A 17,886-nucleotide genomic window follows, 5' to 3' on the forward strand; every position below is an offset into this window, starting at 1 on the left:
ATGACAGGACAAGCATTTAGGAAGGTTCTTCCTGTCTTTGGCTGGGTATTGGTTGAAAGAAGTGCCATGGAAGCTGCAAGCAAAGCAGGCATTATGCTCCAGACAAATCCCAAGCAAAAGTATCATGAGCAAAACTAGTCACTTGGATCAGGCTCTGAAAGAAAAAAAAGAAAAGGTAGAGAGATTGAGCCAGTTAGTGTGACAGTTGGCAATGAAGTTCTTCTTCCAGTGTATGGAGCGTCAAGTTGTTCTAGACAACAAGAATTATTTTCTACATAGAGGTGGTAATCTACTGAAATGGTAGCATATGAAGCTGTCCATTCCACGGAAGTTCTGAAATATTTCATCATGTAAATCATTTCTATGTCTCTCATAATAAATAAATGCTGTCCAAAATAATGACCAAAAACAATAGGAAGCTGGAATCAGATGTGGAAACAGGATTAAAAAAACATGTACTCTGACATGCAATATGGGCTTCCAAAGCATCACATTAAAAAAAATTTATTTACTTGAAAGCCATGGTGACAGAGAACAGTGAGAGACAGAAAAATCTTCTATCTGCTAACCCAACCCTCCTACGCCTCCTTTCCAAATGCTTGGAGCAGCCAAGACTAGACCAGGCTAAAGCCAGGAGCCGAGAGCTCCATTCAGGACTGCTGTATGGGTGGAAGGGACACAAGTAATTGGGTCATCTGAGGCTTAACCAGCTGTATCACTATTCTTATCTCCCCACACGGCATCTTAACTAAGCCAAATGTCTGCCCCAAGTACAAATCTTTTTAAAATATAATATGCAGCAAAAACCACTTTCAATGCACACTGACGTACAGTAGTTGTTTCCAAAAAAACAAACAAACAAAAAAAAAAAGAAGTACTTATATAACTGTTTAAGGTATGAGTGGAAACCAGCTGTTATTTTTACGGAATGCTATTTTTGCTTTGGAAGTACATTTGACACATTCTTGGAATTTAAATTCAAATTTTTGGCAGAAATTTTGCCAAAACTAAAATTTGAGTTTTCAAACAAAAATTCACATTTTGGAGGATTTCCATCAGCCTCTAGAGCTTGATGACTTCTTAATTCTTAAAGGTTTTCTGATGAGCTTGGTAATAATATTAACGAATATGACTTTTTTGACACTGTACTACAAAATATGATGACATCTGGAAGATTTTCATAACCTAGTGAACCAATATTTTCCAAGCAACCAACACAAGAGTGCAAAAGCATGCAAAGGTACAAGAAGCACTCAAAATGCAAATCAGACCAGTAGATTTTACTGTAAGGGAGTAGGAAAAGTTTTTATACATCCTCATATTCTACATTCCAGTCAAGTCCTAAGAAATTTCTACTTGCCAAATTTTGGTATAACATCAAAGACAAAATATCATAATTATTTGGAAAGATTACTAAGGTACTTTAATAACAAACTCATACTTACATTATATGTTTGAGTCAAAACAACATTGCCGCATATTGCAGAAGCAGGTATAATAAAGTATCTGTATTCTTTTAAACTAGAGATTAAAGAAACCTGCTATGACATAAAACAGCACACTTTTTTTTCTAGATGGGTGCAATTTTTTTGTATTACATTATTATTTTGCAAGAAAACAAAATCTCAAAATTAAGTAGTTCATCACAATATTTTAGCCTGTGGCATAGAGAAACTGATACTATTTAAAATTGTATAGCATTGGGCCTGGGACAATTTTCAATTGGCTAGTTCACCTTTGCAAACACCAAGATTCCACATGGGCGCCAATTCTAATTCCAGCAGCCCCGCTTCCCATCCAGCTCCCTGCTTGTGGCCTGGGAAAGCAGTAGAGGACGGCCCAAAGCCTTGGGACCTGCACCCATGTGGGTGACCTGGAGGAAGCTCCAGGCTCCTAGCTTCTCTGTGAATCTGCCTTTCCAATAAAAGCTTCCACAAATCATTAAAAAAAATTTATTTATTTTTATGGGAAGGACAGAACAAATTTTATGGAGAAAAGGAGAGACAGAGAAATCTCTACCGTCTGCTGGTTCATTCCCCAAGTGGCCCTAAAGGCCAGAGCTGAGCCAAAGTCAGGGATGGAGCCTCTGCTTTAGGCTGATGTCAAGAGGATCACACAACATATGCACTAGCTCGGGCTTCCTTCCCCTCCCCTGTCATCACAACTCTCTCAAGTTTCTCTTACTTATTTCCACTCATTTTCCTTTAACTAACCTGGCATGTCAATATATTATGTTTTTGAAATGCTGAAAATATGCTACTTTGAGAAAATTGTGGTTGCCATCTCTCTTTCACTCTGAACTAAATCTTCGGTTCAGCAATGTTCTTTGGAGCCTACACTGCTTAGCTAACCCCTCAAAGGATTCAGGATCAGACAAAGCCACTTTTCATGATTACACAGCAGACCATCCAAGAGGACTTATGTATTCTGTAGGGCTTAGGACCTATTCCTAAGCCTTTCTTATGCCCTTAGAATTTAATAATCTCCTTCTGAGAGGAGGCACATTTGGCCACAGTCCATAGCCATCGAATCCACTTCACCTTTAGAAAATATGACTCAATGAGAAAATTTGAGGTTAAGCACCTTCCTGTATTCATTTTTAGATAATAACCTATAACTACAGTAAATAGGAAGCTAAAAAAGGAAGAAATAGTATCCATTAATTTCAAATATCCATGGAACAATTATAAAAATTCATTATGTATTCAGTGACAACAAAAAATACATCTCTAACAATAGAAAACATGCAAGCTGCACTCTAGCTGCACACTAAAATTCTTTTTAACCATAAAAAATAGTGGACACAGCATGACGGCCTAGTGGCTAAATTCTCACCTTGGAAGCACTGGGATCCCTTATGGGTGTCGGTTTGTGTCGAAGCTGCTCCAGTTCCCATCTAGCTCCCTGCCTGTGGCCTGGGAAAGCAGTCAAGGACGGCCCAAAGCCTTGGGACCCTGCACCCATGTGGGAGACCTGGAAGAAGTTCCTGGCTCCTGGCTTCGGATAAATGCAGCACCGGCCATTGTGGTCACTTGGAGAGTGAATCAATGGACGGAAGATCTTTCTCCCTGTCTCCTGCTCTCTGTATATCTGACTTTCCAATAAAAATAAAATAAATCTTTAAAAAAAAAATAAGTGGATTAAAATAGACTCCTAATTTCCACATTCATATCCAATACCTTGCTTTTATATTGTTCCCTATAATTTGTGTGTGCACCTCCATTCATTTAGTTACAAAACCAAAAACTATAGGAATTATGGTTGGTATTGACTATTCCTATTATCTCCTACCAACAGTAACTAATCTACCACTATGTTCAGTCAATTTTATTTCTTTGAAAAACCAGCTTTGCTTCTCTGAAATGTAGAGAGAAAGGATAGAGACAGAGAGGAAAAAAGGGAGAGAGATGACACTTTTTAAGACTTATTTATTTTTGTCTATCTTGTTTAGCCATCTAAAGGAATGAGTGAGGATGAAGGATTCCTTTCCAAGATGTCTCTCTTATCTGCTTGCCTAAACAATACAGACAACTCTAAAACAAGAGAAGGATGATTCTTAATGGGAATAGCCCTAGGACATGAGGGAAACCAGGAGACTATATAACAAAAACCACCTTCATAGAATTATAGACCAGTAGCGTCTAATGTGCCATGTCTTGGGAGAAGTCCAGAAGCTCCGTTTCCCTGGTGAGTCACCTTTCCTTCATCAATATATATGACAAATATTGATTTGACAAAGTATCTACCGCATGTGTTAGGTGCCACACTGGATGCTGGAGTTATTGTAAATACTAAAACTGTTTTGCCTTTAAGTAGTTCTTATACAAAGATGTTGACATTAGTGCAGCATTTAAGTATTTTTATATTGTTATTGTGAGTTTTAAAAAACAAATTTCCATGTCAGTAGGAATGGAGGATTAATGTGGCAAGCTAAGGGAAGTAAAGAAAAAAAAACATATTCTACTAGAAATACAGCGCCAGATTCATCCAGAATGAATTTCTGGCGATTGTTCTGAAGGAAACATTCATTATGGCTTCTATCTCCTTCTGTTCCTTGTTCATTCCAGTATGTTCTTGAGCTCAGTCTAAGAGTAAAGAAGCCATATTGGACATGCTCATTTGACTTGAAGGAAATTCAAAATTTAAAGTCAATTCATACTTCACTGCATTGCTCAGAATCTGCTAATCATATCTTCTATTCAACATTTAGATAGAGTAAAAATATCTACTGAACTCAGTGTTTGAGCAACACATATTTTAAATGAAAAAGATAACACATTTATGGTATCCTTATCATTTGAAAAAAATTATAAGGAACCCTAGATTTTGTGAAAGTGCAAGACTTATAATGTGACAGTTAGATTTAGAAATGCTTTCTTTCTGGCAGCCTATCATTAATATTGGGGTTTGAAAGCAATTCTGAATAGAAGACTACCTTGGGAACAATTACCAGAAACGGCAGGTGCAGAAGAAAGGATTTTCAAATTAGAACCACACAGAGAAACTCAAAGCCATAAGAAATAAAAAAAAATGACAGATCTAACTTTCTGGAGCGGTAGAAAAGACATTATAAAATACAAATAGAGCAAAGATTAATATGAATGATCAATAAGTGAACAGTGAGGCTACTGAATATGTTCTAAATTTGAACCATCATTAATCTCCGGAACATGGTTGATTATTTCAAAATGCAGGCTCATTTGAATAATGTGACCAGACAAATGCTGACTTCTAACTATAATTTGTGCCTTAGGATTTTATTCCTTTGAGGTACTAAAGGTTTATTTGGTGACCAACTTCTCTCCATTCTCTCTCCCATCATCCCTCTCCAGCTGCTAGTAATGTACTATTCTACTCTCGACTTCTGGGAGAACAACTGTTTTATTTTGGGTTTTTTTGAGGTATGCTGACAGAAACAGAAATAGATTTAAAGATATAGATGATAGTTGATACATGGAGGAATGAAAGGAAGGAAGGATGAAAGAAGGAAGGGAAGGGTTAGGGTTAGGGAGAGAGAGAGAAAGAGAGAGAGAGAGAGAAAACACCTATATACTATCCATGGTCCAAGCCTGCAACAGCCAGGGCTGAGCCACATTACAACCAGGAGTTGGGAACTCAATCCCGATTTCACACCTGGATACCAGCGTCCCAACTGCTTGAACCATCTCTTGCTTCCTCCCAGGGTGAACATTAGCAAAATGTTGGAATGGGGAAAGTATTGAGGACTCGAAACCATGCACTTTGATAGGGGAAGCAGACATCCTAGGCAGAATCTGAACTGATATGCCAAATATCTACTCCTTAGCTATTTCAGATTCCACTCATGAATGAACTGTTTCCTAAGTAGACTAGTAAGGCATTAGTCAAAATACACTGAAATATTTAGATAAAATACAAACATGAAAGCAAAAAAAAAAATTCCAAGAATGACACTGCAATGTTATAAACAAATTATAGCACAGATTTATAAAAATCATGATAATACATTTATCAAAGATGAATATAACCAACATTTTTTATCACTGTGCATTAATAATAGACATTGCTCTAATTAATTAGCATAATTACCTCGTTTTAAATTACTAATAGCTATATGAACACATTTCTATTATTGTACTTTATTATACTTATTTTAAAGATTAAGAATCTGAAAATGGTAACATTTTGCTCATTGTATAGATTTTCATATTTCAGGAAAATAAGGAGACCAACACTTATTTGTGGCTTACTTCCATCTCTATTTAAAAAAATCAAAGAGAAGGTTACAAAAATCGTAAGCTCTATAGCTAGAACACAAACCCAGGCCTTCTAGAGCTTAGGACTAAGCACATGACACTACAGACAAGTCCTCATTAGATTTTAGAGGTTGATAAAGTTAATGAATTAACATATATGTATGAAAAGTTAATGGATAGTACAGAAAATATTTGCATACCATTCTGTAAGAGCCATGTTAAGATATATGAAATTCACTTTCCTAATTGCTCAATCACATTATCCACACAACTCTGCACCATCACTTTACAATATTGCTACATTGATCACTTTTTCCTCAGCTTACTTTTATATAATTCAGGCTTAAAACACTTACCCATAGCACTCACAAATTTACTCTCCATTTCTCCTACTGTGGTCCTTAGAATATCAAAGACTCACAGCCCTGCACTTCAGTGTATATAGCCACCACTGAGGTGTTTGTAATTTCTCAATACGACTCTACCTTCTAGATCTTCAACTCTAATTCCTCTCTGACTAGTGACTCCTATTTTTCCAATTTATTCCACTCCTATCCTCCTACTGTGCCTGTTCTTTACCCTTATATTATCTCTACCTCCTGATTATCTCCCTGGTTTGCCATGCTGCCAGTCACCTTCTGTCTAGGCCATGTGATTAACCATTTCTACCCTCTGTTCTTTCTTCCAATGTATACATTTTGGGAGAAAATCCATATTTGCCGCATCTCTACTGACTACATCATGTTTTCTAGCTCCTGTGATACAGTTTGTGATGCTAGGAGGAGATCATGTAGTTGGTGGCCAAAGTTCACTTAATAGCAACCAGTGACCTACAGCAGGAGGTAACATTACCACCAAATTGGAGTAACACTTCATTAATTACTAAGGAATTTAGTTAGAAGAAGGCCAAAGGGACAATGTGATGATGGGAGCTGAACATATGGTAAATTATGAGTGTGTGGCACCAGGGATGAAATGAGATTGGAGATGAAAGCTAAGCTGAAAACATTAATAAGAAAACACTTGGGACTCACAAGTTTACCAAACAAAGCTTGGATCATAAGAGCAGGCAGGAGATGAAATACGGTAAATGTCACAAGTTGTCTCAACACTGGGAAGGCAAGATTTGGAGAAGACAACTGGCTCAGAAAATTTCAGATAACTTATCTATTGTTATGTCTTGAATTGTGATTTCCCAAAATTTGTATAAAGAAGTCCTTTAACCCAAGTACCTGGGGATTCTTATTTAGAAAAAGAAACACTGAATATGTAATTAGGGCTCAGTATTATTGGCTCAATGGCTAATTCCTCACCTTGCAGGTGCTGGGATCCCATATGGGTGCCAATTAGTTCCTGGCTGCTCCACTTCCCATCCAGTTCCCTGCTTGTGGCCTGGGAAAGCAGTAGAGGATGGCCCAAAGCTTTGGGACCTGCACCTGTGTGGGAGACCCGTAAGAGGTTCCTGGCTCCTGGCTTCAGACTGGCTCAGTTTAGGCCATTGCAGCCATTTAGAGAGTGAACCAGTGGATGGAAGATCTTTCTGTCTCTCATTTTCTCCATAAAATCTCATCTGCCTTTTCAATAAAAAATAAGTTTTTTAAAAAAGAAAGAAATGTAATTAAGCAAGATGAGATTATACTGTAGCAGAGTGGATCCCTAACCAAGTATGACTAGTGCCAAAGAGGACATGTGTACCTAGACATAGAAAACTATATGAAGATGAAGACAGAAATTGGGGTAAGCATTTCTACAAGCCAAGGAAGTCCAAAGATCATTAAGGCGGCCTAAGAAGAATGAATATACCCATTAAGGTTCAGACACAATGGTCAATGACATTCTTCCAGTGTGGTTTCCCTCTCGTTTTTGAGAAATTGCTTTTTCAGAGTGATTTTTCTCCTTATCTCCTATAATATGTACTTATTACTGTCCATATGCATTTACTTTCTGGTGTGCTGCTGGTAAGATACACAGGAGATGTGTGAGCAGAAACCTGCAGGCTAGAGGTGGGAGCTACATCTGGGCCCACAGGATGGCATTAACCATGGGCATGTAATATGTCAAACTGGAGCATGGTGGCAGCTACAGTCGCTGCCAAGTGTCTTACTGTGCTTGTCAGCTTTCTGTCATCTTCACTGTCTTTAATCTGCTCCAAGGGTACATTCACCTGAATGTATAAATTACAGTGTGCAGGCCTGGGAAGGCTACTGTGTAATGCATCCAAGATCTGAGCCTTCCTTCAGCAGCACGTGATAGTTTTGAATCTCTAGGATGACACAGATCAACAAGCACTGGCTCTCTGATGTACATACCCCCAGCCAGCTTAAATATAAACATCAAAGTTCTGTTGCTTAAGTTGCCCAGGTTGCGAAGTAGCTCAGTCATTCTTGACCAGCACATCTTGTCCAGAAGAAAGCACTGTGTGGCCCTCAGGCTGAATACCTAGCAGACAAAGACACGAGATAGCACGGATTCCTGTGTCCTAGGTCATGTCCCCAAGCATTCCTACGCCCTGGCTTTTAGAGAATTTCCTGTCCTTGTAGTTTGCGCACTCTGATTCAGGTGTAGTTGTCCTCAACTCTGAGAGCTAAACAACAAAAGAAGAAGGCATGGAGGGGAGCATTGTCTTTGAATATTAACTGATAAATGTGCACTTGCTCTGGGTTTTGCTACCATCTCTCCCTCTGGTCTGTGTGTTGGCTGTGACAGGTAGCCAATAGTGGCACCAAACTAGATATAGAATACATTGTCCTCAAAACTTTCTTTTTTTCCTTTTTTAATACCGATTTATTTTTATTGGAAAGTCAGATTTACAGAGAGAAGGAGAAACAGAGAGAAAGCTCTTCCATCCGCTGGTTCACTCCCCAAATGGCTGCAATGGCCGGAACTGAGCCAATCCAAGGCCAAGGGCCAGGATCTTCTTCTGGGTCTCCAATGTGGATGCAGGCTCCCAAGGCTTTGGGCCATCCTCTACTGCTTTCCCACGCTACAAGCAGGGAGCCAGAAGGAAAGTGGAGTAGGTGGGTTATGAACTAGCACTCATATTAGATCCTGGTGCATGCAAGGCAAGGATTTTAGCTACTTGGCTACCGTGCCAGACCCTATCCTCAAAATTTTCTTGGGGGCCCGGCGCTGGGGCCTAGCGGCTAAAGTCCTCGCCTTGACGCACTCGGATCCTATATGGGCACCGGTTCTAATCCCGGCAGCTCCACTTCCCATCCAGCTCCCTGCTTGTGGCCTGGAAAAGCAATGGAGGACGGCCCAAAGCCTTGGGACCTGCACCCGCATGGGAGACCTGGAAGAAGTTCCTGGCTCTTGGCTTGGATGGGCACAGCACCAGCCATTGCGCTCACTTGGGGAGTGACTCATTGGACAGAAGATATTTCTCTCTGTCTCTTCTCCTCTCTATATATATCTGATTTTAAAATAAAAATAACTAAATCTTTTTTAAAAATTTCCTGGCCCTCCCTGGATTCTCCATTTGAGGTCTCAGGTTATACAATGTGGCCCGAAGCCATTCTGAAGCCAACAACAAATAATAAACTGCACATTGAGTATCCAGTTATTGCCAGGCAATGTCTTTCCCCAGTCTTGCCTCCAGTGGCTTTCCCAGCTTGGGGAGGTCCAGGTACAGTTGTTTCGAGGACTTCACCGCAAGGACTTCACCTGCCAGCTTTACACTGAGTTTTCTTGAGTTCAGCAGCATTGGTGACCTTGCCACGCTTGCCACATTCGTCACTGCAGGCTTCTTCATAAACACAGAGGGGACATATATCCTCCACGAAATAGTCAGCCAAAGACTTGGGTAGGGTACTTACACTTCCAGTCACTCCACAGTACTGTGAAGCATAAAACCTCATTACAGCAACCACTGAAGATGTGCTGGCTGATTTTGGTCTGGGAAGTAATGATGCAAACAAAAACATTAATTAAACCACTGGTAGATGCCATAATGGATAACATGGTTTTTGTCACATATCACTTAGTCTTCCCTCATAGCCTCTGTGTCTATACCATACTTAATCTTTCCCCTGCAGTAGAGAATGTTCCAATGGAAAGGTACCGGACAAAGATATTATCACTGAATATGCAACCAATGATGTTTTCAAGGTGAAGAACATTGTTGTCATAGGGAAGGCAATGTGATGAGTGCATTCCTTTCCCCAGCCACAGGCAAAAAATGTATTTTGCTGGGTCCAAAGCAGGGGCAAGCTTTCTAGATGGTTTTCCTGAGCAGTTAACAGCCTAGGTGATCTCTTCCTCAGATAGGGTGGTCATCTCTTCCTCCTTCACAGGTCATTGTTGACAGTTCTCTCTCAGGTGGCCTGGGCTAGAGTTGTGGGCGGAGGTGGGGTTCAAGAGTCAGGACCCCTGGCTGTTCCAGCACAGTCTCTGGAGTTGTCTAACATGGTTTCTTGGGCACTCAGTGTCTAGAACCAGCTGTGCAGAACTCCCAGTTTCTCTAAGAGGTCAGCTGAGTCTTTGACTAAAGGGTATAATCTCACCCACAAAACAATGTCAGCTAGAGATTCTATCTGCCCTGCCAGGAAAGGACAGTTCTGATGACTCAAGCCATGCTCAATGTGAGTTAAGGCCTTTGGATTGGTCAAGAACATTCTCCCCTTTCTTGCCTCAGACTGCTACAGGTAGCCGGCAAACTTGTTACAGCTCTGTTGCCGGCCATTTCAGTTGCTGGTTGCTGAGGTCATCTTGCTTGAAGCGACATAACAGAAAGAGGTACTGGCAGATTGCGCTAGTGGAGAAGAGATCGCTTCCTCCATCTGGTTGCAGGGCAGGGACCTTAGGCCAGGTCAGGAATGGAACCATACATTCTTTGGGGCTTGTGTTGCTGATAAGCAGCTCTGTTCTGCCCAGAGCATTCCCCAGCCAGATCCTGTGATGGTTTTCAAGGTTGCTACAGATCATAAACAGCTTCATTTGGCCGTGAATTCCACATTGATTTCAAAGGGATTTCTTAATCACTACTGCTGGGAAATTTTACCCAGATAGTGTCATTCTGATCCTCCTTGGGGACACTTAACACCACTGATGAACCTCCTCCTTGGCAACTCTCCATTATCTTCTGTAACACTGTATTTTCAAGTCTTTCATCTCCCAATATTTCTATGTCTTATCTATGTCTTTCTTAGTTCTACTTACTCTTTCCACCTAATTGTAAACTTTTCCCCAAATCCATCCCCGTGTAATCATAATAGCCTTGCACAAGCAAATTCAAATAGAGTGGCCAAACAAGTAACATAAATACGTGAAAGCAGCTGAAAGAGGATTACAGAAACTTCACTCTGTATTTCACATCTGAAAGAGATGCTTGTCACTAAGCTTTAATTATGTGAGTTTCAGTCCTGTTAAATTTTTGGATTTTCCAAGAAAAACCAGATAATTCAACTTTGGTGGATAATTTGCTAATTTGTAATATTGTCAAATTAAAAATTTGGAAATATTTATGAAGCACTGTGAATCTGTGTGTCATGAATTATCAACAAACTGGTTCTATTTGCCTTTTAAATTTCATATAACCACATTGAGATGAACCCTAATCTAGATGTCTAGCCACAACTTCTCTCTCTCTCTCTTTTTAAAAGATTTATTTATTTTTATTGGAAAGGCAGATATACAGAAAGAGATACAGAGAGAAAGAGCTTCCAACTGCTGGTTCACTCCCCAAGTGTGCACAGTGGTTGGAGCTGAGTCAATCCAAAGCCAGGAGCCAGGAGCCCCTGCCAGGTCTTCCATGTGAATTCAAGGTCCCAGGCTTTGGACCATCCTCTACTGTTTTCTCAGGCCACAAGCAGAGAGCTGGATGGGAAGTGGAACAGCCAGGACACAAACCAGCACCCATATGGGGATGCTGGTGCATGAAAGATGAGTATTTAGCCACTAACTAGGCCATCATTCTGGGCCCAGGATTTCTCTCTTGAGTTGTAGATTTTCACATCTAAATATCCATTAAATGTCTCTATTCAGATGTTATGGATAGGTATGTGTCTAATTGTTTTATTTCTACTATCTTAGTTCCAGTACCTAACATCATTGTTTAAACCACTGTAACTACCTCTTTACTGATCTGTTTTTATTTTTCTTCCCAAATATGCACTATTCCCAAATATGCACAAAACCTTCCATTATGCTTTCTTTTTTTATTATTACATTGCATTATGTGACACTGTCTCCTAGGCTCTGAGATTCCCCCAGCCCCTCCCCGTACCCTTGCCCATGGTGGATTCCTCCACCTTGTTGCAGTATTACAGTTCAAATCCAGTCATAATCCTTTTGTTGCAAGCATGTACTTTGCATAGAGCCCAGCATCTTATTGTCCAGATACATTCAACAGTTTCTTGGGGAGACCATCTCTGGTCTATGCTTTCTTTAATTTTATTTTTTCCACGTGTTTAACACTACATTAGGTGATGATATCAACAAATGGCAATAGAAATGATAACAAAGAACCAAGAAAAAATAAGTAGACAAAAATTAAAAAAAAACTATTATTCATCAGGTATGTAAACAAAGGCTATACATAATAATTTAATCCTGGACTGTCATTATGGTTTTGAAAAATTATTTACCTATTTTCAAAAAGCAGAGCAAAACAGAAAGAAGGTAGAACACAGAAAAAAAAATCTTCCATTCTCTGATTCAGTCCCCACATTGCTACAATGGACAGCATTGGTCCAGGCTGAAATCAGGAGCCCTGAGCTCTATCCATCTCTCCCACGTTGTTGGCAGGGGTCCAAGAACCCTGTCCATCTCCCTGAGCTTTCCCAAGAGTATCAGCAGAAAGCTAGATTGGAGGCAAAGCTGCTGCGATTTGATTGCATTCCTATATGTGATGTTGGCATTGCAAGGCAGTGGCTTCACCCACATCATAACACTAGCCTTTTTCTATTTTTTATATATATATATATGTGTGTGTGTGTGTATTTAAGATTTGTTTGCTTTTATCAGAAAGTTAAATTTACAGAGAAGGAGAGAGAGAAAGATCTTTCGTCTGCTGGTTCACCCCCCAATGGACCCCAGTGGCTAGAGCTAAGCTGATACAAAGCCAGGAGCCAAGAGTTTCTTTCAGGATTCCCACGCGGGTGCAGGGTCCCATGGCTTTGGGCCGTCCTCAACTGCTTTCCCAGGCCACAAGCAGGGAGCTGGATGGGAAGTGGAGTTACCAGGATATGAACCGGCACCCATATGAGATACCAGCACATGCAAGGCAAGGATTTAACCACTAGGCTACCGCACTGGGCCAATCCACTATGTTTTGAAATTAATTTAAAGCTCTATTTACTCTATAAGTCCCTACATTGTCTGGGCTTATGGAGTTTGCCTTGACTATAGCCTTTTTTTTTTTTTTTCAGAATTTGAAGATATGCTTTATTTTCAGGTGTTAGAATTAACACAAAGCTGTAGCTATAGTTGTACTGTAAGTTTCTCTACAAGTAACAGATTGATAAGTTACAGAAGTGCTTCAAAACTAGAACGGTGTTGCTAATGCCTGTATTTTTGGTGTAAGAGTTAGAGTCATAGTAGCGCTTTGTTTTTCTAGAAGTAAAAAAATAAACATCCTTGGGAATAAAGTGTTACAAATCCAGGTAAGTATTTATACATATTTGAGTACAAATAAATGTAAGGAATATTTTTCTTCAATTTATAGTAGTCACAATGCATGTTTAGTGCTTTACATTAGTGTGAAATAATCCACACATCATCAAGTAGAATTGAAGTTAAAAACTTTGAAGTCGTATGGAAGGAGTACAGTATGGATAACAGGATTGCTAATTACTGTGGGAGAACCCAAGTACCTATGAAACTGTATCATATAATACAATGTAATTAATGAATTAAAAATAATAAATAATAAAAAAATGAAAAACAAAACAAAATATTATCTTAAGTAAGATGCCTAGATGAATGTTTGAAAATGAGACAAGGTACCAGCATAACAGCAGAGCAGATAAAGCCACTGCTGCGACACCAGTAACATATACAGTCCTCCTGTTCCCCTTCCCTTCCAGCTTCCGACTATAGCCTTTTTATAAATAAATCAAGAATTACATTTTATAAGTCTTCCACTTATTTTCAAATCTAACCAGCCATTATCTGCATTCCATCCAGATGCTTCTATTCCTGCGGGTAGGGGAAGTACAGCTAATAGTCTGTTTCTCTAGTAAACAAATAAAAACTTGTGGAGAGTTTCCAAGAGCAAGATGTTGACTTAGTAAGTAAGATAATGGTTGGATAAGATGCTCAAGCAATCACCTGCTACAGAGAAAACAATGTGAAGTGCTATTCACGTACCAAATCACCTTCAGAAAAACGTTGGATATCCTTGAGAGACCATATTGTTTGGATTTAGTATAATAGAGAGGAAAGTAACATTGAATAAAGCAGGAAGAGTTGTTTATGTCCGACTGTCACTTAACTGCAAGCAACAGACTCTAGAGCTGCCTCCCACCTGGGCAGTAGAGAAGGATTTAAGCTTAGTCCTTAGACTTGAATCCTACAGGCAGGCCTGTTGCCATAAAAAATCAGACAGCACCACATGTCCCATGCCCACATGGCCTGTGCCTGAAGACTGAGTTTTAAGAAACTCTGTAGACAGAGAGCTCTGCCACCCCTTCCCCCAAATTCTGGCCCAAAGCTCAACAATACTCTAGCTGCTATGGGATGGATTTTTCTCACTGTGTATCACCACCAGCCTCAAGGATGCCTCATGTGTACCCCTAAGATTTCATGGGGCCCAGGAACTGAGATCCAGGAATGATCATGCCTGGTGTAGGTATATTCTGCCAACAGGCTGCCTACATCACTCCTCTTTCAATTGTGGGTATACAGTAAGGAATTACAGAGGTGTGACTCAGGATGCAGTGCTGGGTTGGTAAAGCCAGGCACTAGACAGGAGCCTGTCCCTATGGAAGTCCTGAGAGTGGAGTTTCTAGACTTGCTTTGTCCATAGAGACCAAGCACTGCTGCAATGGGCCTATTTCAGAATGTATCACTGACTAACCTTTCATGGACCTGGAATGTACCCCAAGATTTCACAGAGCCTGATGACTGTGAGACAAGCTGTGACCTACCTACCTGGGCAGATGGGAGCTGCCACTGTCATGCCTCCTATAACCTTGGTTAGACAGCCAGAGAACAAACAAACAATCAACACACCATGAGACTGTTTTGAGACTTAGTGTCAGAGCAGTAAATCTCAGTGAACAGATCTTAACAAGTATTATCTGATGATGAAATTTCAGAGGTGTCTACAGTTTTGGAGAAATAAACAGGTAATACTAATTCTAGAACAACAGTCACATATAAGGCCAAATCATTATAACTAATCTTTCAACATACAGATGATATTTATATCGGCATGTATGAAGAACTTTGAAATTATAATGACCTCACAAAACAGCAATAATGTTCCAGAACCCAACCATCCAAAAACTGAAATTTTCAAATGTTTTCATGAAGATTTCCAAACAGCTTTTTTATGGAAAATCAACGGACTTCAAGAGAATAAAAAGAATTTAGTATTCCAATAACAAGACATGATAGAGAAATGGAAGTAATTAAACAAATCCAATGCAACACTCCGAAATATCCTATGCAGAATTTAAAAGAAAAAAAATTCCAAAAGAAGGGCCCAGTGTGGTAGCCTAGTGGCTAAATCCTCGCCTTGCGTGTACTGGGATCCCATATTGGTACCCAGTTTATATCCTGGCTGCTCCACTGCCCTTCCAGCTCCCTGTTTATGGCCTGGGAAAACAGCAGAGGATGGCCAAGTGCCTTTGTTTTTTTTTGTTTTTTTTTTGTTAAGATTTATTTTATTTTTACTACAAAGTCAGATATACTGAGAGGAGGAGAGACAGAGAGGAAGTGGAGCTGCCGGGACCAGAACCAGCAGCCATATGGGATCAAGGCGAGGACCTTAGCCACCAGGCCACGCTGCCGAGCCCGGCCAAGTGCCTTTGGACCCTGTACCTGCAGGGGAGACCCAGAGGAAGCTCCTGGCTCCTGGCTTCAGATCAGAGCTCAGTTCTGGCCATTACAACCACTTGGTGGAGTGAACCAGTAGACAGAAGATCTTTCTCTATCTCCTCCTCTCTGTGAATATGCTTTTCCAATAAAAATAAATAAATAAATAAATCTTTCAAAAATGCATTGTTGGAAGCAAAAAGGGGATAAAAAGAATCATGAAGAATGAAGAAAGTTTATAGGAATTTTAGATCAGTTTAAAAAGAACAAATGTCTAAAACACTGTGGTTCAGGTGGGACATGAGAATATTAAACAACTAGGAATTATTCTACGTGTTAATACCATAATTCTTATCAAATCTAGATGAAGATAGCATTATGTAAATACAGAAAGGATAGAAGTCACTCGTGAGATTCAAGTCAAACAAGTCTACCCAAAGAAATGCTAGGATCATGCTCTTCAAGATTAAAGATAGAGAAAGTTAGCAAAAGTGCAAGAAAAAGAAAAAAACAGCAAAAAGAAAAAAAGAAGGTCTCAGCTGCCTGGCTGCAGATTTTTCAAAAGAAACACTCCAGGCCAGGAAGGAATGGAATGAATCTTTCACTAAGAAAACAATATAGGGCATGGCGTGATGGCTCAGTGGCTAAAACCTCGCACTGATTGTGCTGGGATCACAAATGGGCACTGGTTTGTGTCCCAGCTGCTGTACTTCCCATCCAGCTCCCTGCTTGTGGCCTGGGAAAGCAGTCGAGGACGGCCCAAAGCCTTGGGACGGCCCAAAACCGATGGGACCCGTGGGAGACCGAGAAGCAGTTCCTGGCTCCTGGCTTCGGATCGGCTCAGCTCCAGCCATTGTGGCCACTTGGGGAGTGAATCAGCAGGTGGAAGATCTTGTGTCTGTCTCTCCTTCTCTCTATAAATATGCCTTTCCAATAAAAATAAACAAATGTTAAAAAAAGAATGTTGTATCCTTCAAATTTGTCCTTTAGATATGAGAGAGGATCAAGCCTTTCTCAGACAAATAGAAACTAAGAGAAGTTATCACTATCAGATTTGCCCCACAGGAAATGTTGAATGGATTCTTCAAATGGAAAGGGAGAAATGCTAATAAAGTGGAAGCAAGTATGAGAAGGTAAAACCCACTAGAGAGTAACAGTACAAAATAAAAATGCACTAATATTGTAAGAATGGAACATAAAACTATCATTATATTTAATGCAAGAATTAGGAAGTTTTGCCTGGCATGGTGGCCTAGCGGCTAAAGTCCTTGCCTTGAACGCACCGGGATCCCATATGGGCGCAGGTTCTAATCCCGGCAGCCCAACTTCCCATCCAGCTCCCTGCTTGTATCCTGGGAAAGCAGTTGAGGACGGCCCAAAGTCTTGGGACCCTGCACCCGCATGGGAGACCCAGAAAAAGCTCCTGGTTCCCGGCTTCGGATTGGCTCAGCTCTGGCTATTGTGGTCATTTGGGGAGTGAATCGGCACACGGAAGATCTTCCTCTCTGTCTGATTTTTCCAATAAAAGTAAATAAACTTTAAAAATTAGGAAACAAAGCATCTAAGAGTAATAGCTACACTAAAATATTAAGAGCGGCAACATATATTTAAATGGGACGTCAAAATTAGAAATTGAGGAAGGGACAGAGTGCAATTATAGAGTTCTATTTTAGTATTTCTTATGCATTTGTTTCCCTATTTTGCAATCAATGTTGTCATTTCAAAAGATCTATTAGAAACAAATGAAGTTTTTAAAGCACATGTTTACCACAAAGCAAAATTCTATACAAAAACACAAATAGCCAAAGCACATCAGTAGAAAAAGTCACTTAACCACAAATGAAGTTTTTCAGACCACAATGCAATAAAATTAAGCACAAATAATCAAAAAATTTTGAAAAGTACTTAAATAATAATAAAAAGGAATTAAGCAACATACTCTGAAAGAACCACTGGATTGAGAAAAATTAGGAATTATTTCTTATTACTGTTTATATGAAATATAAAAAGTTCGTTGCCTTTATAAATTGAAATTTAAAAAGAATCAAAAAAATTAAATCATTTATTCAAATTAAAGTAGAAACACAACTTAGGAAAATTCATGGGCTATAGAAATAGCAGTAATAACAGGGGGAAATAGATGCTAAGGAATATTCATGCTCAAAAAGCAGAA

The 17,886-nt window shown here is 39.7% G+C and overlaps 1 long non-coding RNA gene and 2 pseudogenes across 1 annotated transcript in view; 1 reads left to right on the forward strand and 2 right to left on the reverse strand.

The window, feature by feature from the left end:
* LOC101524369 (10 kDa heat shock protein, mitochondrial-like) lies at positions 1-304 on the forward strand (annotated as a pseudogene).
* A 7,735-nt stretch (positions 305-8,039) lies between these two features.
* Positions 8,040-17,886, reverse strand: part of LOC101532907 (uncharacterized) — a 48,732-nt gene continuing 38,885 nt past the window's right edge. Inside the window, exons 2-3 of the long non-coding RNA XR_009244583.1 lie at positions 9,551-9,629; positions 8,040-8,174 (exon numbers count right to left, since the gene is read on the reverse strand). This is a non-coding gene — a long non-coding RNA (uncharacterized LOC101532907). The remainder of the gene's footprint in view (positions 8,175-9,550; positions 9,630-17,886) is intronic.
* LOC131477927 (methionine--tRNA ligase, cytoplasmic-like) lies at positions 9,724-11,102 on the reverse strand (annotated as a pseudogene).

Source organism: Ochotona princeps, chromosome X (assembly GCF_030435755.1).
Source record: "Ochotona princeps isolate mOchPri1 chromosome X, mOchPri1.hap1, whole genome shotgun sequence".
In the NCBI taxonomy this organism is placed as follows: Eukaryota; Metazoa; Chordata; class Mammalia; order Lagomorpha; family Ochotonidae; genus Ochotona; species Ochotona princeps.